We start from the raw sequence: 24,432 nt of genomic DNA, 5'->3' as shown, positions 1-24,432 counted from the left end.
TATTTGCCTTGAAGTTTCCTTTTGATCTTGTAATTATTCCTGATAACATGCTTGCTAGTAAAACATTGGGTCCAGATTCTGTGTATGGGACATGCTCTCTTCCCCAGCTGTCTCCCTCCCGCTTCCAACACCCACTTTTTTTATGGCATCACAGGCATTTTCCTCCCTATCTCACCAGAAGGAAGAGAGCACGGAGGTCTGAAATTGGGCACTAGCTGCCTTCTCTGGCCCTTCCCTTAACTTCTCCACATTTTTTGCAAATGAGCCTGTATCCAAACAGTGATCTCTTGAGTCAAGGGTGGAAAAGGGGAAATGGTGATACTCCTTGGAGGCCTTGTCACATGCTGCTTGGCACCACTGATTTAATTTGCAGTCATCCAAATAGTAACATCGACCCAAAAAGTATTGATTTGAGGTGTTAGGCACAGAATAAAGCATCTTATCTGTCTTCAAAGAAACTAAAATATTTTTAGAGAAACAATTTTGGAGGAAAAACGAAAAGACACTACTCTGTAATCAGTTGCTAAATTGGATATTTCAAGTTGTGAGTGCTCTAGAGGTAGAAACAAAGGTTAAGTCATTATAGGCAAGAACAGTTAGGAGAGGTTTTATGGAAGAGATGAACCTTGAACTCAGTTTGAATTTATGGAGTGCCTACTGAGTTGGACCATTAAGAAGGCTGAGCACTGAAAAATTGATGCTTTTGAATTGTGGTGCTGGAGCAGATTCTTCAGAGTCCCTTGGACGGCAAGGAAATCAAACCAGTCAATACTAAAGGAAATCAACCCTGAATATTCATTGCAAGGACTGATGCTGAAGCTCAAATACTCTGGCCACCTGATGCAAAGGGCCAACTCACTGGAAAAGACCCTAATGCTGGTAAAGATTGAGGGCAAAAGGAGAAAGGGGCAGCAGAGGATGAGATAGATAGCATCACTGACTCAATGAACATGAATTTGAGCAAAGTCCAGGAGATAGTGGAGGACAGAGGAGTCTGATGTGCTGTAGAGTCTGATGTGTCCAAAGAGTTGGACACAACTTAGTGACTGAGAAACAACAGCTATGTGCCAGGCACTGTGTCAATATTAATGGCATACAACTGAAAAAGATAGGGCCCCTGCCCTTGTGGTGTGACAAATGTATAAAAAGATCATTTGAATATAACGTGGTAATGGTAGTCACTCCACCCATTAATATTTTGGCATGATTATTATTTGCCAAGCACTGTGAAGAAAGCATCCATGATCCTATAGCATAGTAGGCAGTGTTTCTCAAAGTATATTCTGCTTTGAATATAGAAATTCAAAGTTGAAATCACAGTTGATTTTTATTATGTCATGCTTGCTTTATCATTTTCCATGCTAGTTGTTTAAATTAGACCCTTTCAATATGGATATTGATATGCTACCTTTCTTCTGGTTGTTTGTACATCGTATTTTCCATCTCTTTATATTTAATCTTTCTATAAATTTTATTTTGTTGTATTGCTGATAGGTGAATTTAATCCATGTGCATTTACTGTGATTACTAATATATTGGGGCTTATTTTTCCATCATATTTTGTGCTTTTCATTTACCATCCTTTTTCTCCATCTCTGCTTTCTATGGGATTAGTTAGATGATTTATATTCCCTCATTTTCCACTGTTGGTTTGAGGGCTTTAGGCATTATTCCTATACTTATCAACATTATGTTTAGTTTTCCACATACATATTTAACTATAGTTTTTCTAATATGACCAACCTAGATAGCATGTTAAAAAGCAGAGACATTACTTTGCCAACAAAGGTGCATCTCGTCAAGGTTATGGTTTTTCCAGTAGTCATATATGGATGTGAGAGATGGACTATAAAGAAAACTGAGCACTGAAGAATTGATGCTTTTGAACTGAACTGTGGTGTTGGAGAAGACTCTTGAGAGTCCCTCGGGCTGCAAGGAGATCCAACCAATCCATCATAAAGGAGATCAGTGCTAAGTGTTCTTTGGATGGACTGATGTTGAAGCTGAAATTCCAATACTTTGGCCACCTGATGCAAGGATCTGACTCATTTGAAAAGACCCTGATGCTGGGAAAGATTGAGGGTAGGAGAAGGGGACAACAGAGGATGAGATGGTTGGATGGCATCACCGACTCAATGGACATGGGTTTGGGTGAACTCCAGGAGTTGGTGATGGACAGGGAGGCCTGGGGTGCTGCAGTCCACGGGGTTGCAAGGAGTCGGACATGACTGAGTGACTGAGCTGAACTGAATAAAATTATCATGTAATTCTTTCTTCCTAAAAGAGAGCTTTGCATACTTCGCCCATTAAATAGCCCTTCCCTTTCCTGTCTTGTCATTGTTGTCTAGATTTTTTACCTTTTACATTTTTAATTCATTTTTATAGTTAGTTAAATTTACTGATATTTTGCTGATTCTTCTAACCCCTCCCCCTTTTTTTTTCTTGAATCCATGGCCTTCTTTTTTGGTTCAGTTTTCTTCTGTCTGAAGTTCATCTGTTAATAGTTGTTTCTGAAGGAGTCCTAGTGGGAGAAGAAATCTTTTGTGCATTTGAAAATGTCTTCATTTTGTCCTCCCAATTGTTTATTTTCCCATAAAAATCTTCTGAACACTTATTTTTCCAAGGCACAGTGTTGGTAGTGTTCTCTTACCATAGGTACTAATTGCTGCTGATAAAAATCCTCAGTTTAGTTCAGTCGCTCAGTCGTGTCCGACTCTTTGTGACCCCATGAATTGCAGCACGCCAGGCCTCCCTGTCCATCACCAACTCCTGGAGTTCACTCAGACTCACGTCCATCAAGTCAGTGATGCCATCCAGCCATCTCATCCTCTGTCGTCCCCTTCTCCTCTTGCCCCCAATCCCTCCCAGCATCAGAGTCTTTTCCAATGAGTCAACTCTTCGCATGAGGTGGCCAAAGTACTGGAGTTTCAGCTTTAGCATCATTCCTTCCAAAGAAATCCCAGGGCTGATCTTCAGAATGGACTGGTTGCATCTCCTTGCAGTCCAAAGGACTCTCAAGAGTATTCTCCAACACCACAGTTCAAAAGCATCAATTCTTTGGCACTCAGCTTTCTTCACAGTCCAACTCTCACATCCATACATGACCACTGGAAAAAACATAGCCTTGACTAGATGAACCTTTGTTGGCAAAGTAATGTCTCTGCTTTTCAATATACTATCTAGGTTGGTCATAACTTTCCTTCCAAGGAGTAAGCGTCTTTTAATTTCATGGCTGCAGTCACCATCTGCAGTGATTTTGGAGCCCCAAAAATAAAGTCTGACACTGTTTCCACTGTTTCCCCATCTATTTCCCATGAAGTGGTGGGACCAGATGCCATGATCTTCGTTTTCTGAATGTTGAGCTTTAAGCCAACTTTTTCACTCTCCTCTTTCACTTTCATCAAGAGGCTTTTGAGTTCCTCTTCACTTTCTGCCATAAGGGTGGCGTCATCTGCATATCTGAGGTTATTGATATTTCTCCTGGCAATCTTGATTCCAGCTTGTGCTTCTTCCAGTCCAGCGTTTCTCATGATGTACTCTGCATATAAGTTAAATAAGCAGGGTGACAATATATAGCCTTGACGTACTCCTTTTCCTATTTGGAACCAGTCTGTTGTTCCATGTCCAGTTCTAACTGTTGCTTCCTGACCTGCATATAGGTTTCTCAAGAGGCAGGTCAGGTGGTCTGGTATTCTCACTGCCCATCAAATTTTCATTTATTTGTAGCTAATCTGCCTTTTCTCTTGTTGGCATTTGCATGTGTTTATTTTGCTGTTTAGCTGTTTCATTATAACTCTCTAATTGGTATTGAGTGTACTTTCTATTGAAGACTCATATGCTCTCTTTAATTCTGGAAAATTATCAATGATTTTCTGTTCAAATATTGTTTTTCTGCCATTACCTCCTTTCACTTTTCTGGAACTGCTATTAGGTGAATTAAGGAAGCCTCTCCATATTCTGAAATGTTATTAAAATTTTTTTTGTCTCTGAATCCTGGTGAATTCCTTAATCATGTTTTCTTGTTTGCCAATCCACTAAATAGTTTGTCCAATCCAGAGTTTTTCCCATCTATTAAGTTGTATAATTATATTTTCATTTCTAAGATTGCTGTTCTTGCTTCCTTTCTGTCTGATTTTGGTAACTGCTTAATTTGTATAGCTTTATTGAAGTATAATTTACATATCATAAAATTCATCTAAGCATACAATTCAATATATTTTAGTAAACTTACAGAGTTGTTGCACCATAACTGTAATCTAGTTTTAGAACATTTCTATCATTGTCGTTTGTATCCATCTGTAGTCAATCCCTGTTCCCACCCCCACGCCAAGCAACCATTAATCTCCTTTCTGTCTCTATAAATTTGTCTTTGTCAGACTTTTCATGTCAGTGAAACAATGCAACATGTATTTCCATCTGGTTTTTTCACTTAGATGCTAAATCTTAGCATCGTGTTTTAAGGTTCATCAATTGATGTAGCATCATATGTCATTTATTCATTCCCTTTTATTACGCACTAGTATCCCATTGTATAGATACTAATGATCATATTCACCAATTAATAGGCATTTGGATTGTTTCCACTCTGGGTCTACTATGAATAATGCTGCTACAAACATTACATTCCTACACACACATCTTCATTACTTTATTTTATAAATAAGATAGAGAAAATAGTAAGAGAACAAGTAATAGAACAAACGGGACAGATGGTTAAGAATAAGAGAATCTGAGTAAAGGGTAGGTGCGACGTTCTTTGAACTGTTCTTTTTCTGGCAGTTTTTCCCTAAGTTTGAAATTCTTTCTAAATAAAAGTTTAAAACAAACAAAAAGCATACAGGATCCCAGATCCCATCTTAGAAAGTAAGGAGAGGTGACAGGCATTGCTGTTTTCTAAAGCCCGTCAAGACCTGTAACATTCACACAGGGTTGAGAATCACTGGTTCAGAATAGCCAAAGATTTAAATAGTAGAGCAGACACAGAGGAGTTAATTGGGAGAGCAGGAGGTTTCACGTCCATTTCCTATTATAGCCTGTGGGATACTTTGGTCTTGAAAGCATCAGGCAGGTTTGCCTAGCCCTGTCCATTCAGCCAGTCTCTGCTTTTCACCCGCTCAAAAATCTGCAGCTGATTTTTCCTTTTGTAACTTTCTCCACATCCTCTTATCCAGAAGTGTTGGCATCCCTCATACCCAGAGATTTTCCAATTCCCACTTTCAAGGTGGGATGGAGTGTCTTGCGCCCAAAACAAGTTTAACAAATATCCTTTTGTATTAGAACACAAAAATGAGTGGGAAAGCACATGCTCCCTCTCCATCAATCATCCCTCAAACTGAAGGCTGAATCTTAGGAACCCAGCCCATAAACATGACTCCATACACCCACGAGACCACCTCTCATTGGGAGTTATGAGAAGAAAAGTATCCAGGAGGCAATAAGCAGTCCTCTTAGTGCCAGAAGCTGCCAAGCTAAAAGTATAAGGAGTAAAATAACCCCAAGAGAACCTGTCAGTCATCCTTCCAAAATGATGTCTTCCCAGGTCTCAGAAGACCCTATAGGGGCTACGGTGAAATCAAGTGGCTGCAACTTCTGGACATTAGTGATGCCTGATGATTCCCTAGTGTTTGCATTCTTTGTAAAGCCCTTGACATGCTTACTCATCCTCCAGGAGCACAGCATTTCTGCATGGCAAGGAGATGAGCATGGTCAGTCTCCGTCTATCTACAAGAATAGGTACAGTTCTGGGAGGGGGAGGAACTACCCTGGCTCAGCTTGTGAATAGATGGGTAAATATCGGGAATCTAGCTTTCCCATGGATATAAGCCACATTTTCTAATATTACTCTTCCCAGGTGGCTCAGTGGTAAGGAATCCACTTGCCAATGCAAGAGATGCAGGAGACACACATTTGATCCCTGGGTCAGGAAAATCCCCTGGAGGAAGAAATGGCAACCCACTCCAGTATTCTTGCCTGGGAAATCCCCTGGACAAAAGAGCCTGGCAAGCTACTGTTCCTGGGGTCACAAAGAGTCAGACATGAGTGAGCATACACACATATTTTGATCTCAAAACAGCCTTATGCCTTGGTCTTATATTTTAGTTAGTTCACTGGGGAAGAATGATTTTGTTTATTGGGTTTTCCTAAAGACCTGCCACATAGATCTTAGGATGAGTTCAGTTTTGAGGACTGTGGTGAAGTGTTATAGTAAGAATGAATTCTGTCATTCAAGAAAGCATCCTAACTTGAGAGCGGGGCCCTTTGAGTGGCGGTGTAGTTCTTATCCGTAGATCCTTCCTTCCTGCTGTGGGAAGGTCTGGAGGTCGGAGTCAGCACTCCCAGCACAGTAGCATGACCAAACCAAGGGAACTGTGTCTCCCCACATCCCAGAACCTTACTGAAGTCTGTGGAGACACATGAGCAGAGACAGTCATATTGGATGTTGGGGGAAAATAGTGGATTGTTTAGGGATGGGGTAGGGAGATACTGTTACGGACAACAGTCCCTGAGTAAAAAGTCAGAAATATTAAGGAAAAAGGATTATAATTTCTACTCCAGATTATCTTTTAAATGAATTTAAGTTGGATTTATTTCTAGAGGGGTGCTTCTTACTCTTATTTATATAACAAATATAAATAAAAATTAAATGTGAATAAAAATGACGACACCTGGAGAGCTAACAATTAGGGGTTTACTCTTAGAATGATCACCTTTTGTAGCTGTTACCAGCTAAAATGCTCTCTCTTCAGAGATACCTTTTCTGACTTTCGCACCCAAAGGGGCCAACCTATCTGTAAATGAGAAAAGTAGTCCTTTCTTCCTTGGTGATTTGTTGTGAGGGTTCACTAACTTAAGGAATGTAAGGAGAGCATCTCACCCCGGGGGCGGAACTATCATAAGCCTGATAGATGTTGGTTTCTTCCCTCCCTGAGCTAGAAGAATTGCAGAGGGACAGGACCACTGCTCAGTTGTCAAAACCAGCAACTAGGAACAAAGCCAGCCCTTTCCTGGACTGAGAGGCCAGGGCAGTGGCCCCAGCAGTAAGAGTGATGCCTGCTGCCACACGAGTCCTCGGCAACAGGTTGCCACTTGAGCCCTGGGTTTTTGTGGCTTGAAGCTGTGGAAATTTTGTTGCACTGCTGACTCCCTTAGCTTCTCTCCAAATACCCTCCTGCCTGCAGGAGCTTGTGTAGGGACAGATGTTTAAACAGTTCCATACCAGTTTGATTTAGGATTTTAGATTTGAAAACTGCAGATCTGTATTAACAAGCCCTCTCTGTTGGCATCTTTTAATTTAATGAAGTGATTCGTGGTGTACAGACAGCTATCTCACAGAAATCTTTTTGCCAGAAAATAGGATGAAGGACACTTTAAATTGGATGTCTTTGAACCCTACTAAGATGCCTCCACTTTTGCATAACATTCGGATCTCTGCACTTCCCACCCAAAACCTTGCTCCAATTCTTTCTCCACACAGCAGCAAGAGTGAGATGCTAAAACTGAATAACACCCTCCTACATTGCTGTAGAACGTTGCAACCGCTTTGGAAAACAATCAGGCAGTTCCTCAAATAATTAAGAGATTTATCATAATGAACCAGCAATTCTACATCTATGTATATACCCAAGAGAAACTAACTTATACATAACATTCAAAGCAACATTATTTGTAGTAGCCAAAAACGGAAATAAACTAAATGTCTATCAACTGGAAAATAGTATGAATAAAATATGGTACAAAGTACAGTCAGGGGCAGTGACTGAGGGCTGCAAGGTTTCATTTTGGTGCAATGAGAATATTCTTAGGTTGACTGTGGTGATAGTACACAATTCTGCACATGTGCTAAAAGCCATTGAATTATACAGTTTAAATGGGTGGATTGTATGGTCTCAATAATTATATCTCAATTAAGCTGTGAACATTAAAACCAACAAAAACAAACTGAATTTTCTCCCTTTTGAATCCAGTTCTGAAGCAAGTCCTGATGACTTTACCTCATAAATATAAAAGATCATCTGCATTTTTTCCTCCACCCTAGTCTGAGTCACCTTCACCTCCTTCCCTCAACCCTTCTGGGGCTCCTCATGGTATACCCTCGCCCCCCTCACAGCAGCAATAATCATACAGTATAAACCAGAGCATGACATTCTTCCATTGAGAACCCACAAATGGCTTCTCATTTCACTTGGAATAGTTTGTTCACCTAAGTAAATTCTTCAGTATGGTCACCTGAGGTGTCTGCTGTCCACTTCTCGGCGTCATCTCCTCCATCACACTGGCCTTCTTTCAAAGCCTTCAGACGCTAGTGCCACTTGGAGCCTTTGTCCTTGTGGCTTCTTCCGCCTGCTCCTGGCTAGGCTCATATGTCTCTTAAGGGAGGGCCTCCCTGCTCACCTATACCATGAAATTCCCTCAGCTCCATCTGCTGTTTCCATTTTTTCCGTCCATCTGTTCATCTGTTTATTGCCTTCTCTTCCCTGCCAAGGAAGTCATCCCTTGAAGGCAGGAATTTCTGTCCGTCCCGTTCTCTCCTCTCTACCTCAGTGCCTGGAACAGCACCTGGTTAGTGATTGTTGCTCATCAAGTGTTTGTTGGTGGGCTAAATGAACAAAACTCTTCCTGGACCTTCCACAGCTTTTAGGGAAAAATATCACATTTCAACCATAGCCTGCAAACAGCCATCTCATGGGACAGTGGGGAGGTTTCTTTTTCAAGGACAGAACTCAGGAGTTACTAGCATCTAATTTCAAGTTTCATAAAGGCAATAAACTGGCATATCTGATAAATAAATAGACTTTCCCCATCCCCTCCCAGGTCAACTTCTGACTTAGTCACTCCTAGCCCCTCACCCGGAGAAGGCAATGGCACCCCACTCCAGTACTCTTGTCTGGAAAATCCCATGGACGGAGGGGCCTGGTAGGCTGCAGTCCATGCTAGGAGTCGGACACGACTGAGCAACTTCACTTTCACTTTTCACTTTCATGCATTGGAGAAGGAAATGGCAACCCACTCCAGAGTTCTTGCCTGGAGAATCCCAGGGACAGGGAGCCTGGTGGGCTGCGGTCTATGGGGTCGCACAGAGTCGGATACGACTGAAGCGACTTAGCAGCAGCAGCAGCAGCAGCCCCTCACCATCAGAGAAGGCAACAGCAACCCACTCCAGTACTCTTGCCTGGAAACTCCCATGGACGGATAAGCCTGGTAGGCTGCAGTCCATGGGGTCACTAAGGGTCGGACATGACTGAGCGACTTCACTTTCACTTTTCACTTTCATGCATTGGAGAAGGAAATGGCAACCCACTCCAGTGTTCTTATCTGGAGAACCCCAGGGATGGCAGAGCCTGGTGGGCTGCCGTCTATGGGGTCGCACAGAGTCGGACACAACTGGAGCGACTTAGCAGCAGCAGCAGCAGCAGCAGCCCCTCACCATAGACACAGGATTAGACCAAGCTCTCCATTTGATCAGATCCATATTCCTTCAGGACACCAGAATTATGGGGCAAAATATAAAAAGAAACCTCAGTGACCAATCATACATAGAATATCCATTTGAGAAAAATAAAAATCACAGAGAAACAAGAAGAAAAAGATTTTAAAGTATCCCCAATCTATAGTAACTGCAGTGATATAATAACTAATATTATTTTGTATAGCCTACTCTATGATTTCCCATACATATATAGACATGCCACTTTTAAAAATATATCATTCATAATTATTGTGTTACCTGGGGTTTTCCCTCTTTAGAAGTAAATCTAGAACTCGCCAACATAATTTTAATGGTTGTGTTAAAAATATTCCATTGTATAAATGTTGTATAATTTAACTTCTTTGATTTGAGATACTTTTACTGAGTGTTTTTAAAAGTGCCAGGTAAAATCCCTTATCTCATGGAACTTACAGGCAAAACAAGTAGAAAGAAACCCTCAAATACAATAGAAGCCCTCATATTCAATGTCATGTGAACAGCCTAGCACATACATAACATTTTTTTAAACTTAAAACAGGGGTCAGCAAACTATGTTGTAGGCCAGATCAGCCTGCTGCCCATTTTTGTATGGCTTGTGAGTCAAGGATAGTTTTTACATTTTTAAAAACTTGGAAAAAATACAAAATAAGAACAATATTGGGTGACACATGAAAAGTATATGAAATTCAAATTTAATGTCCAAAATAAAGTTTTATTGGAACATAGTGATGCACATTCATTTAGAGATGGTCTAGGGTAGCTTTTGTGCTGAAATGGCAGATTCGAATCACTAGGACAGAGACTTGCTAAAGCCTAAAATAATTACTACCTGGTCCTTTACAGAAAAAAGTTTGAGGACCCTTAATTTAAAACACATAGATGGATATTCATTCACTAATTATTTCATGTGAGACTCAGTTTCAGTTCTTTGGGATGGCCTGCTGACTGGCATTTCACCTTACTTGTCTTATATAAACTATACCCATAGTTTACAATAGTTAGAGTGACATTTTAATTTGTCATACAAACTGGGACATTTCTGAGAATGAAAGGGCCACTAATCAGATAGGGCACTGAAATTAAAGGCATAAACAGGCACTGTCCTGGCCTGACCATAATGCATCAGTTTTTTGTTTTTTTGATTTTTTTTTTTAATCATTTTGGTATCTTTAAGGTGGAGAAGGAGAATCTAAAACACTTGTTAAACAATATGGGTTCAGAATCCTTTTAAACCTTTAAAACTTTTCACTTCTTCATCATACCTAATTGAATACCATATTTTTCCTCTAGCAACGCGCCTTTATCAATAAATGCTTTATCTTTTCAAATTATTCAGCCCAGTTTTCATCAGAACAACAACTTACTCTTTGTATTCATATATAACTGGCTTAGTGCGGTGTTAAATCACATAATTACAATAGCAAATACAACTGGCATAAACAGGTGACTGTGAGAGCAGAAGTCTGGGGGCTTTCCAGAGGAAGAATGAAGAGTGTTAAGTTATCCACCTGTTGATTGAATGGAGACTCGTTAAAACAGCCTGTTTTTATTAAAAAATTGAAATACGGTTTTGATATGCTACCAAGCAAGAAGTATGAAAACACTGAACAATCTGAGGGATCAAGAAAAGTTTCCTGAGGTACATAGGGACCATAATTCATGGATATTTTGGTTGATTCTGGTTTCTCATTGTTAAAATCATTGTGATGTGATGGATATTCTTGAGATTCTATCCCTGCATTTTTACTAGATTATTTCCTTGAGATAGATTTCCATGAGCAGAGCTCATGTTTGTTACAGGTAGATTCCCATAAAAAATATTAGGAAAATTGGAAGAAAGAGAGCTGGAGAATATTTATCAATTAGTTAAAAACAACCTAATAAACAAGATATATTGAGGTCCTAACTTGTTGACTACAACGCTTGCCATTTAAAAAGGCATTTACTACAACTGTCTTCTATAATCTGAACACTGGAACAGTTTCAAGTGAGTAACAGTTTCATAGTTACAGAGACAATGGCATAATTACTTTCAAACCATAGTGGCGTAATAACAGGCCCAGGCTGTCAGCTCACATTGTAACTTTAATGGACCTATTTGAAGTTACTCACTATATTCTGAGCCTCCAGGGTAAGAGGATACACCTGGAAAAGGCTCCCAGGTTCCTCGAGGTATTAGAGAAACAAGCAGCTCTTTCACAGCTCACAGGCCAGTGGCACCAATAACCACACCAGCAGTTCTCCCTGGTCTGACCCTGATCGCACTGGAAGCCTTTCTCTTAGTTGTGGAACCATCAGAACATGAAGCGGAAAGACCTTCTTGTGAGTCTTTGATGTCTTCATCAGGAATAATGTTGTTCCAAGTCTTGTGAGGCAGGGTGGCAGAGAAAATTTTCCTGAAAAGCTGCTGAATCCTGACCAGCTAGCATTATAGCTTTACCCCCTTAAACTTCATGCTCTTGTTTTGTTAAAAATCCAAGTCCAAGAGATTATTCAGTCTTTTACAGCTTTGTGTAATTGTACACTTGGCAGTTGCTGTCTTCTCTTTATAAGCCATGGTAGACCCAAAATAGCCTTCCAATAGGTGTCAGATCCCTGGAACCTGTGATGCTGTAATACTTTATTTGGAAAAAGGATCTCTGCAGATTAAGTGTATTGAGATGAGATCATCTTAGATTATCGGGATGGGCCCTAAATCCAATGACAAGTGTCCCTTGAGGAGAAAGGAAGAGCAGGGTTTGAGACAGAAGAGAAGAAGATGCAGAAGAGAGGAAGGCCACATGAAGATGAAGGAAGGGTTTGGAGTTATGCAGCCATGGGCCGAGGAACACCTGAGCCACCAAAAGCTAGAAGAGACAGCAGGGAGTATGGCCTTGCAGTCACCTTGATTTTGACTTCTGACATACTGTGAAAGAAAAAGCTCTGTTTATTTTCTTTTTTATAGATTTCAGGTGTACAGCATTATAATTCAACATCTGTGTGCACTACCAAGTGACCACAAGCGTAGTTGCCATCTATCACCATACATTTGGTGTGTGGTAATAGACGGCATTCACCTGTCTCACCCACCCTCTCCAACCCCTTTCCCCCCTGGTAACTACTAATCCACCCTCTGTGCCTATGAGTTTGGTTTGGTTTTATTTTGTTTGTTCAATTGTTTTGTTTTAGATTCCACATGTAAGTGAAATCATACAGTATTTGCCTTTCTCCACCTTATTTCATTTAGCATAATACCTTCAAGGTCCATTTGTTGTTATTGTTCAGTCACTCAGTCATGTCCAACTCTTTGCAACCCAGTGGACTACACACCTTTACCATCTCCTGGAGCTTGCTCAGACTCATGTCCATTAAGTCAGTGATGCCATCCAACCATCTTGTTCCCTGTCACCTCCTTCTCTTCCTGCCTTCAATCTTTCCCAGCATCAGGGTTTTTTCTAATGAGTCATCTCTTCGCATGAGGTGGTCAAAGTACTGGAGCTTCAGCTTCAACATCAGTCCTTCCAATGAATATTCAGGACTGATTTCCTTTAGGACTGACTGGTTTGATCTCCTTGCAGTCCAAGGGCCTCTCAAGAGTCTTCTCCATCACCACAGTTCAAAATCATCAATTCTTTGGTGCTCAGCCTTCTTTATAATCCAATTCTCACATCATACATGACGAGTGGAAAACCCATAGCTTTGACCATATGGACCTTTGTCATCAAAGTAATGTCTCTGCTAAGGTCCATTTATGTTGTTCCAGCTGGAAGAATTTCATTCTTTCTCATTGGGAAGTAGTATTCCACTCTGTGCATCTTTGTTCATTCATTTATGGACACTTAGACTGTTTCTATATCTTGGCTGTTGTAAACAATGCTGCAGTGAACATAGGGATGCATACATCTTTTCAGATTTATGTTTTCTTACTCTTCAGATAAAAACCCAGAAGTGGAATATCTGAGTCATATGGTAGTTCTATTCTCAATTTCTTGTGGCATCTCATACTGTTTTATGCAGCAGCTACACCAGTTTACAGTTCTACCAACAGTGGTGGGTTCCCTTTCCTCCACATCCTCAACAGTATTTATTTCTTGCCTTTTTAGTCAGAGAAGGCAATGGCAACCCACTCCAGTACTCTTGCCTGGCCTTTTTAGTAATATCCATTCTAGTAGGTGTGAGATGATATCTCACTGTGATTTTTATTTGCATTTCCCTAATAATTAGTGATGTTGAACATCCTATGTACCTATTGGCCACCTGTATATCTTCTTTGGAAAAATATCTATTCAGTGCCTCTGCTCATTTTTTAAACCAGATTGTTTGCCTTCTTATTGTTGAGTTGTGTGAGATGTTACATATTTTGTATATTAATCCCTTATCAGATGTATGATTTGAAATTATCTTCTCCCGTTCAGTAGGTTGCCTTTCCACTTTGATGATGGTTCCTTTGCTATACAGAGTCTTTTTAGCTTGTTGTAGTTCCATTTGCTTACTTTTGCTTTTGTTTCCCTTGCCTTTAGAGTCACATCCACAAAAATATCACTAAGGTCCATGTCATTAAGGTTACCACCCATGTTTTCTTCTAGGAATTTTATGATTTCAGGCCCTACATTCATGACTTTATCTGTTTTGACTTAATATTTATGTCTGTTGTAAGATAGTATCTAATTTCAATCTTTTGCACGTGGCTGTCCAGTTTTCCCAATACCATTTATTGAAGAGACTGTCATTTCTCAACTGTGTGTCAGGACTTTGCTTAATCACTTCCAGTAATAAAGATACCACACTCCTAATGCAGGGAACACAGGTTTGATCTTTGGTCAGGAAACTAGGATCCAGCATGCTGCACAGTGCAGCCATATAAATAAATGTTTAAAAATAAATAAAACTGTGTTCCTTGCTCCTTTGTCATGAATTAATTGTCCATTTATGTGCAGGTTTATTTATGGGCTCTCAATTCTGTTCCACTGATCTGTGGTTCCACTGATTTGTGCCAGTACCATATGTTTTGATAACTATAGCTTTGTAGTATAGTTTGAAATCAGGGAGTGTGATATCTCCAGCTGTGTTCTTGTTTTGCAAGATTGTTTTGCTCTTTGGAATCTTTTGTTTCCTACAATTTTTAGAATTATTTTTTATAGTTCCATGCAATATGCCATTGGAATTTTGACAGGGATTGTATTGACTCTATAGTTTATTTTGGATACTATGGACATTTTAACAATGTTAATTCTTCCAAAACATGAACATGCAATATTTTTCCATTTATTTATGTGTTGTTCTTCAGTATCTTTCATCAGTGTCTAACAGTTTGCAGTGTACAAATCTTTCACCTCCATGGATAAATTTATCCTTAGGTATTTTGTTCTTTTTGGTGCAATTATGAATGGGATTGTTTTCATTATTTCTCTTCTTGTTAGTTTGTTATTAGTGTACAGAAAGGCCACAGATTTCTATATATTGTTTTTGCATCCTCTGACTATACTGAATTCATTTATTAGTTCTAATGGGCTTTGGTGGAGTCTTTAGGCTTTTCTACATATAGTAGCAAGTCATCTGCAAATAATCATAGTTTTTCTCCCTTTTTGATTTGCCTAATTGCAGATGACTAGGACTTCCAATATTGTGTTGAATAAAAGTGGCAAGAGTGGGCCTCCTTGTCTTGTTCCTGATCATAGACAAAAAACTAAAAGCTTTTCACCTTTGATAAAGTTCTGTTGTTTTAAGCTATGAGTTTGTAGTAATTTGTTATAGCAGCCATGGGAGGTGAGGCCACTGGCTAACTTTCACAATATCCTCTTCGTCATCAAAGGCTTCTTCCTTCTCAGACCCTTAATGAGGTTCTTGCCTCTGATAATTGTCAGAATCAACCAGGCAGCATTTTGAACAAAAAATTAGACCAATGAATTAAAACTTTTGGGTGAGGTTCAGGCAATATGCATTTTGAAAACTCCACTGGTGACTGTGACTTTAACCTGACTCTGATATCACCACAGTAGGCCCTTGGCCTTTGGTCTATATAATAGGTCCATGTCCGTTGCCCAGTCCTGAACTTGCTCTGTCTGGTAGCAGAAGATTGAATGAGAGATTCTTATTTCTTCTACTTCTCTAGGAGGTCTTTAGGCCAGTACTGTTCAAATGTTAGTATTAAACACAAATGGCTAGACCTACCTGCAGCACATCTCGTTCGGATGATCATGGCTGAGGCCCAAGAATTTGCATTTTTAACCAAGTTTAGGTGATGCTGCAGACTCCAGTTTGAGATGGCCTTTAGGATTCTCAGGGCTCTCTCTTTTACCTCCCCCCCATTTGAACTTCTAGCAGCTTCTAGCATAGTGCCCTGCTCTCAATATTAACAATATGAGTTGAGTTACTTTGAACTGTTAAACCCTTGATGACAAGGACCTCGCCTTATACCTTTTAAATATATCTTATCACCTCCATTAATGCCAAGACAGAGGGGGTGCCAGTAGGAGACATACTAAAGGGCGGGTGTGCCAGTAAAACTTTCATCCATAAATGATGCAAATGCATCACTGGGTGCCAGTACATCACAGGAAATGCAGAAGGATGCCAAAATGGTAGAACGCCCCCGCCCCCACCCCCACCCTTAAGGGAGGTATTGCACAATCCTCACTGGCTGTTTCCAGTTGCAGGGTGACTTGGAAGGGGTTGTGAAATTAATGAATGAACAATAAACTGCTTTGTGAAGGAGGGCACCACTGGTTGATGTCAAGGCTTTGGTTTTACAGATTTGGGGCCAGAGCTGAATTGCTCCAGACAGTAAAAGAAAGATTAATCTTCCCTCAGCAGTGCTGCTCCGTCTTTCTCCTCATGTTTCATTCAGTCTCTTAAATAGGCATTGACCAATTATAAGTTTGAAGGAGTGACAGATGTTAACCTGCTAGGTTATCCACGTGTCTTGGTCTAGCTTTGCGGTCTGCTGATGATTTTGTTATGATTAGAATTACAGAAGCATTTGTGGGTAGAGTAAGGATTTATGCAGATAGGATATGGGGGGTGGGTAGCATGAGGAGTGATAGCTTTATATTTTGAAGACAAAGTTTATTTAAATCATAGTTTTGGGTAAATCAAACCAGTTTCAAGGACATGAAAAAGAACCTGTTACTAGTTTTTGTCCATTTTCTTTCCAGGGTGGTCTGCCCTTGAAGCATACCCGCCCCCAAACATCTGCTTTTCCCTGCACTTGCAGGCTCATTAATGGGAACTTCCCAGAGAAAGATCCAGAAATAGCAAATTCCACTTAGCATTAAGTACAATACAGCTCTTTATGTGGGGGAAGGATGGCTTCTGAATACGAGTCCATTAGGGCTGTGGGCTGGAAAAAATGGGTCAGTTTTCTTTTAAGGGAGAAATTAATACAGCAAGCAAGAGCCAGCAATACTGTGACATTCATCCTGCACAGCTTTTCCTCTTCACGCTGCCAAGTGCGTCTGTCCAGACTTGCTATTCCTGTCCTCAGGCCCCTAGGGCAGGGCCTATTTGTCCTGAAGAAGCCTATCAAATTATCTGGCAACAGCCTAAATAAACATGAGCAAGGAGATTAGAACTGAGTAGAGGGTGTGTGTGTGTGTGTGTGTGTGTGTGTGTGTGTGCGCGCGCATCCATGCACGCATCCTGAATGAACCAGAAAAGCAAAAGTTAATCAGTAACTCTTTCACTGACCTTTTTCCCCTTTGTTGGGTCCGAATGTCAATTCCACAGGAGGTAGCTTCTAGCCAAGTCCATGTGGTGCTGTCCCCAGAGAAGAGCTGATAAAAGAAGCTTGCTTCAGAAAGTGTAAGGGTGAGTGCTTGAAAGGACCGTCCAGTGTCCAGTCTCCTCCTGGCAAACTGATACACAGGGCTGGGTGGGCTCTTGGTAGCTGAGGTTGACTAGCACTGAGCCAGTGGGAGTTGGGAAATAAGCATCCTATTGAGAGTATCTGGGGACATAAAATCCAGAAAGCTTATAAAACATAGGTGTGAATCAGGCACATGACTGCAGTGGGAGAGCTGGTCAGCTGTGTGGGCCAGGGCAATGAGGGGTTCCAGAAAGTGAATGATTCAGAATTCAAGAGAGCTGTCAGAAAGAATTGGATGTTCTGCCCAAATTCAGCAGGATTCCCAACTAGTTGGTGATAGACATGAAGACTCAATTCTCCAGAAGGAAGAAATTGGCAAAGGGCTAGATTCTTGGCAAATGACACAGAGAATTTAAGGAGCTTGTAAGACATTCAAGGAGGAGAGGTCTTGCACTACAATTGAGGTCTAGTTGTGCTAGATTGGACTTTACATTATTGTTCAGTAAATATTCACTTATCCCTAATGCCCTCCTGTATCCTATGAGCAGGGATTCTGTCCTCTTCCCATTGATGATGCACTTCTTAGATTTGCTTTGGTCTGTGGAATGTTAGTGGAGAAGGAAACAGCAACCCACTCCAGCATTCTTGCCTGGAGAATTCCATGGAGAGAGGAGCCTGGCAGGCCACAGCCCATGGGGTCGCAAAGAGTCGAACGTGATTGAGTGACTAACACACATACACACACGGAACGTTACAGTGTATACACAGGCAGAGGCTTTAACTGTGTTTGTGCAGTTTGGTGATCACCATTCGAAAAGCATGCACTGACTGGTCTCTGCCCCTACAGCCTAGTGCTAGTGAGCAGACCTTAATCCAGCTCCCAACTCAAGCCAAGCCCAGACCATACAGGACCTGAAACGCAGGGTAGATGCACTCAGCCATGCCTGACCACAGTTTCCCTACATGAGAACAAATGCTTCTTGGTGTAAGTCATTGAGTTTGGGTGGTAGTTTGTTATGCAGCATTATTGTGGGCAGTCCCTGACTGAGACTGTAGGGCTGGAATTCAGACAAGATATCTCGACTAGTGATTCAGTTTTAGAAATTATCAACTCTTAGAGGATAGTCTGTTTATTTATTTATTTACTCATTCTTTCAGCAAATATTTAGTAAAGGTTGATTCTAGACTGGGTACTTATTCACTGGTGTGGAGGAGACTGTCCAAGATCCTCATGGAAATAGGTCTCTTGGCAACTTTCCAGGGAGAATTTGCAGAGCAAGAAAGTGCTGTCAAAAACAGAGCCTTAGGGATTGCTAGCCCATAAAAGGGAGTCTGAGAAATCCTTCTGAGTGTACCAGAAGACACAGGTGAAGGTGGTATTTCATCTGGGAGAAGAGGCCCTCAAATAGGAACGTTAACTGGTGGCTGGTGCAAAGACAGAAGGTGGGTTGTGATCTAAAAAAAGTCATTATAAGTGCTCTTTGATGGCCTGAGGGTCATTAGAATGATGGGCCAGGGTTGGGTTCTGACAGTCATGTGTTGACTTCTGTATTAGTCAGCTTGGGCTGACATAACCAAATGCCACAGATGCTGTGGCTTGAACATCATAAATTTATCTTCTCACAGTTCTGGAGGCTCAGAGTTCAAGATCAGGGTGCTGTTAGTTTGAGGTTTTTATGAGGGATCTCTTCCTAGCTTGTAGACAGCACCCTCTTATTCTGTCCCCACATGGACTTTCCTCTGTACACACATGGAAAGAAAGACATCTCTGGTGTCTCTTCCTGTTTGTATAAGACAGAAGTCCTGTCAGATTAAGACACCGCCCTTATGACCTAATTTAACCTTAATTACCTCCTAAATGGCCCTCTTTCCAAACACAGTCACACTGGGGTTTAGGGCTTCAACACAGGAATTTTGACGGGAACCTAATTCAGTCTGTAACAGTATCAGGAGACTTTGTTCTGGTTCCATCCTTACCACTGCTTAGACCACTCCCTTGAAATTTCCCCAGGACTCCCTATCCTGATCTGAAAGGCATAGTGCCCACCTCATCTACCTGCCTCAGGATTGCTGCAAAGAAAAAGTAAAATACAAGGAGATACATTCCTTGTATCTCTGGGGCACATCAGGGGTACAGTCAAGGTTTCCTTAGTTGCGAAAGGGATCCTGGATAACCACCATTACCAAATTCTGTCCTCTCTTTCCCTGTGGGTCCTAGATGGGTATCTGTTTTCATGTTGGCTTTTCATGCCTCTTCCTGGCTGCTTCTGGTTGCCTTCTCCATGTGTCCTCCTTGGGGAGAGAGGCACCTTAGAATTTGTATGTGAATTCTTTATAAACCATGCATGTCATGATATTCTGAGATGTTTATAGGTCACAGTCTGATATAGGGAAAGAGCCCTAGCTATGCAGTTAGCCAGGCCTAGATTCATATCATGGGTCAATCACAGACGGTCTAGAGCCTTAGAAAGTTACCTAACAAATTACTTTGATTCCTCACCTGACAAATATTGAAAGCAGTACGACCTAAATGAAGTGAAAGTGTTAATCACTCAGTTGTGTCTGACTGTTTGTGACCCCATGGACTTCAGCCCTCCAGGCTCCTCTGTCTATGGAATTCTTCAGGCAAGAATACTGGAGTGGGTAGCCATTGCTCTCTCCAGGGGATCTTCCCGACCCACGGGTCTAACTCAGGTGTCCTGCATTGCAGGCAGATTCTTTACTGTCCCAGCCACCAGGGAAGCCCAGCTGTGTAGAGATGGCAACTAAAATACATAGCAAATAGATATAAAACACAACAGTGAATGGCTGAAAACTTCCTTGACTTAAGAACCTGGATGCCTGGTATCCATCTTTGAGCTACTTGCTGAGCTATGATACTCTGCAGTGTGACACTCTTCCCAACATTGTAGCTGGTCTGCTGCCCCAACCCCTGTAGAGATGGTCCTTGGGAAAGTTAAGTTGATCCAGCATTGTTCACCACTTGGCAATGTCTCCAGAGGCAGAAAAGCACATCAGGGCCTTGAGCTGATCCCTTAAGGGAATGAGTCCTGTGGAAGCAGGAATGTGGAGCTAGAGGGGTCTAGGAGAAACAGAAGCCAGCTCCCTGGAAACCCAAAAGGTGGATGATGCTGAGATTCCCACTGTATGTTTACTGGAGGTTCAAGTCTCATTTCCTTTGAATCTCAGGGACAGGATAGAATGGAAGCAACCTAAGTGTCTATCAACAGATGAATGGATAAAGAGGTATGTGTGTATGTGTGTATATATATATATAAATATATATACATACACACACAACGGGAATTTTACTCAACCATAAAAAATGAAATTCTGCCATTTGCAACAATATAGATGGACCTAGGCGGTATTATGCTTAGTGAAATAAGACAGAGAAAAAGGCTTTATCTTAATACATATGTGAAATCTAAGAAATAAAACAAATAAATGAATATAACAAAACAGAATCTGACTCACAGATATAGAGAACAAACTAGTATTGCCAGTGGGGAGAGGAAAGGGAGGAGGGGCAAGATAGGGATAGGAGACTGAGAGACACGAACTACTATATATAAAATAAATAAATTACAAGGATATATTGTTCAGCACAGGGAATATAGTCAATATCTTATAATAACTTTAAATGGAGTGTAATCTATTTAAATATACTATTTGTACACCTGAAACTAATGTAATACTGTAAATCAACTATACTTCAGTAAAAAAAGGATAGGATAGGATGCCCAAGCTGATAGCGCCCAGGCTTATATTGCCTCTGAGGAAAGATAAACTGAGTTTAGTCACAGCTTCAGAAGTTTGCTCTGTAAATCAGCTCCAGATCTGTGGTGGTTGTGGTATGTACAGTTCATACTGCTGCAGAAGTTTGTGTCATCCGCACACTTAAAGTATATTCACCCCAGAAGGCACTAGAATTCAACAAAATCCATTAATTCTTTCCCACATTCCCAATGTGTCTAAAAGTCTCCTCTCTATACTACAACAGCATTGACCAGTTTCATAGCAGCATTTTTGAAAACAGAGCTTGGTGTGGAACCTTGGCAGTTTCATGAAATATTTCACACATAAAAAAAATACATGGTCCCTATATGCAAAGTTCAAAAAATAAGGATAAAATGAGCACATGTATTTACTATTCAGCTAAAGCATCAAGACATTATAAATAACTGTGTGTCCCTCCCTAATTGTATTTCTTCCCCTCCTCCCCAGAGGTAACCCCCGATCAAAATTTTTATTTGTCATTTTCTTGCTTCTCTTCAGTGTTTGCTACATTTCTCTACACACTAATAAATAATATTTGTGTTTTTTTTATTTTTATATAAATAGTATGTTCTTCTGGAACTTGTATTACTACTTAATATTGAGAGTTTCATTTTTAAACATAGATAAACTGATTTCAGGGCTTCCCTGGTGGCTCAGTGGTAAAAAATCCACCTGCCAATGCAGGAGATGCGGGTTCAATCCGTGGGTCAGGAAGATCCCCTGGAGAAGGAAATGGCAACCCACTCCAGTGTTCTTGCCTGGGAAATCCCATGGATAGAGAAACTTGGCAGGCTACAGTCCACAGGGGTCACAAAAGAGTCGAACACTACTTAGCTACACGATAACAACAAAGCTGAGCTTAAAATGCATTATTGTTACACTTGGGAGTAGTTCTGAACTGACCAAAAGAGGCTGAACCACTTTTTCTCCACATTTTTCAAATTAATCTTTTATTCCTATTTGTATTGAGCTTACTTGACATTTTACTCCCTTAAATCAGGCAAGTCATTCCAGTGGACAGAAAATGAAGTCCAGCAGCAGCACCAGCGTGCAGCGTAGGGAGACACAGGAAGAGAAGCATGTTGTTGTGATCCCTGCGCCATTCGCAGCTGTCACTCAGGCCTCCTCCCACTAAGTGCCATTTAACAGCCTCCAAGAATCTTATTTATCACCCCCTTCGCTTCACTGTGGCAACACCCTCACTTATGCAATAAAAATGACAACTCACCCTCCTGCAGATGCTTCAACAGGCACCAGAGGTCAAAGCCATCTCTTCCTCTTGCCTTGGAAAAAATTGCACCTGTCACATTTCTGAAACAGATACAGAAAAAAAAAAAAAGAAGGAAACCCAGCCATCAAAATTATCTTCACAACAACAGACAGCTCCTTGGCTACAGAGAGGCAGCTTTCTGGCTGGGTCGGTTCTAGGACGCATGCGCCCATACTGAAAGCTGTTATGGGCTGTTTGAAATTTCAGCTAAATATACTGCAGTCACTGATATTGAGTAAATGATTACTGATGGCTAAATTGATGCTAAATTTATCATGAGATAGTGCTGCTTCTAAAAACATATAGGCTAAGTCCCTTTTAAGATGACTTGTTATTTAAATATAGCAGAGAGTTAAATTAGTACTGTCTAAAGCGGGTAGGTTTTAGTCCTATCCATTCCCGGAGCTGTTGATGACCTGGAGGTGATTTAGTTGATTTTTTCAGTTCACACACTGGAGAGTTGGGAAGCTAAGGGGCTTCTCTGAGGTCACACAGCTGGTAAGTAGCAGGAGAGGGTTATCTTTAGCTTTGGCTTTGGTGTAGAGTTGGAGGTCCTGTGAGACATCCAAGTCAGGTGCCAAGGAGGCAGTTGGATATTTTTTATGGTCCTATAGGAGAGAGTCAGGATTTGAGTTACAGATTTGAGGGTGAACAGTGTTGAACATTTCACTCCCACATATTTCAACCCTGATTCTGCCAAGTGCTGCAGAGGCTGAAAAGCTTAGAATTATATTTCTCAGGATCCCTTACAGCTGAATTTCTTGATGTGATTCTGGTGATACCAATCATGTGCTCCCCAACAAGACATTTATTGTCATTTTTATATAACTTCTACCATGAAAGTTTCAAGTATATTTACAACATTTCAGTACACTGTTTCCCTGTTGCCCAGCTTTAACAATGATTACTGACTTATGCTGTTTGCTTCATTTGAACCCATATCTACTCCCTGCTTCTATATTATTTTATAGCAATCTCAGAAGTATTTCATCCATAAAAATTTAGGTGTATATCTTTGGAAGATAATTATCCCTTTTTGTAGCATATCCTTAATATTCAATACCATTATCACACTGAAAAAATTAACAGTAAATCCTTCTTGTAGTAGTTGTATTGTTTCATAGTGTTGTCTCATAAAATTCTTAACCATTTTCTTTTCAAATCAAGATTCAAATGATATTTTGCAACTCAGTTGATAAGTCTTTTAGGTTTCTCTTAATCAATAGTTTCACACACACACAGAAGCATATTCCCCTCCTTGTAAAAAAACTGGGTTATTCTAGAGTTTCCAAAAATTTCAATTTTGCCAATTCCACCCTTGGTGCTTTTTTTTACATGTTTTTCTGTCACTTACATTTCCTTTAAAATGGTGGTTCCGTTTACAAGACTGATTAGATTCAGGTTCAGTTTTTTTGGTAAGAAAACTTCATAGAAAGTGCTTTAAACTTCACAGAAATCCTTTAAAGGGAGGCAGAAGGGTCAGAGGCATAGTAGGAGATGTGGTTGTAGAAGTAGAGATTCAGGGGACTCGAGGAAGCGGCTATACACTATGGAAACTTCATAGTGGTCCTGCTGCCGCTGCTGCTGCTAAGTTGCTTCAGTCGTGTCCGACTCTGTGCGACCCCAGAGATGGCAGCCCACCAGGCTCCCCCATCCCTGGGATTCTCCAGGCAAGAATACTGGAGTGGGTTGCCATTTCCTCCTCCAATGAATGAAAGTGAAAAGTGAAAGTGAAGTTGCTCAGTCGTGTCCGACTCCTAGCGACCCCATGTACTGCAGCCTTCCAGGCTCCTCCATCCATGGGATTTGCCAGACAAGAGTACTGGAATGGGTTGCCATTGCCTTCTCTGATAGTGGCCTCTAGAAGCTGGAAAAGGCAAAGAAACAGATTCTTTACTGGAGCCTCTGGAAGGAAGGAATGCAGTCCTGCTGACACCTTGCTTTGAAGTCTTCTGAGTCCCAGAGTGTGAGATAATAAATTTATGTTGTTTTAAGCCACTAAACTTGTGGTAATTTATTACAGCAACAATAGGAAACTAATAGCGTAGGTAAATAACAGCTTAGCCGCTCAGTCGTGTCCAACTCTTTGTGACCTTATGGACTGTAGCCTGCCAGGCTCCTCTATCCATGGGA

At 40.9% G+C, this 24,432-nt stretch overlaps 1 protein-coding gene across 3 annotated transcripts in view; it reads left to right on the top strand.

Moving 5' to 3' along the window:
* Nucleotides 1-24,432, top strand: part of FAM184B (family with sequence similarity 184 member B) — a 120,540-nt gene that overhangs the window by 1,593 nt on the left and 94,515 nt on the right. The gene's annotated exons all lie outside the window — the stretch shown is intronic.

The sequence above is a fragment of the Bos javanicus genome, chromosome 6 (genome assembly GCF_032452875.1).
Source record: "Bos javanicus breed banteng chromosome 6, ARS-OSU_banteng_1.0, whole genome shotgun sequence".
Taxonomy (NCBI): Eukaryota; Metazoa; Chordata; class Mammalia; order Artiodactyla; family Bovidae; genus Bos; species Bos javanicus.
This window is presented reverse-complemented; position numbering and strand designations above follow the sequence as displayed.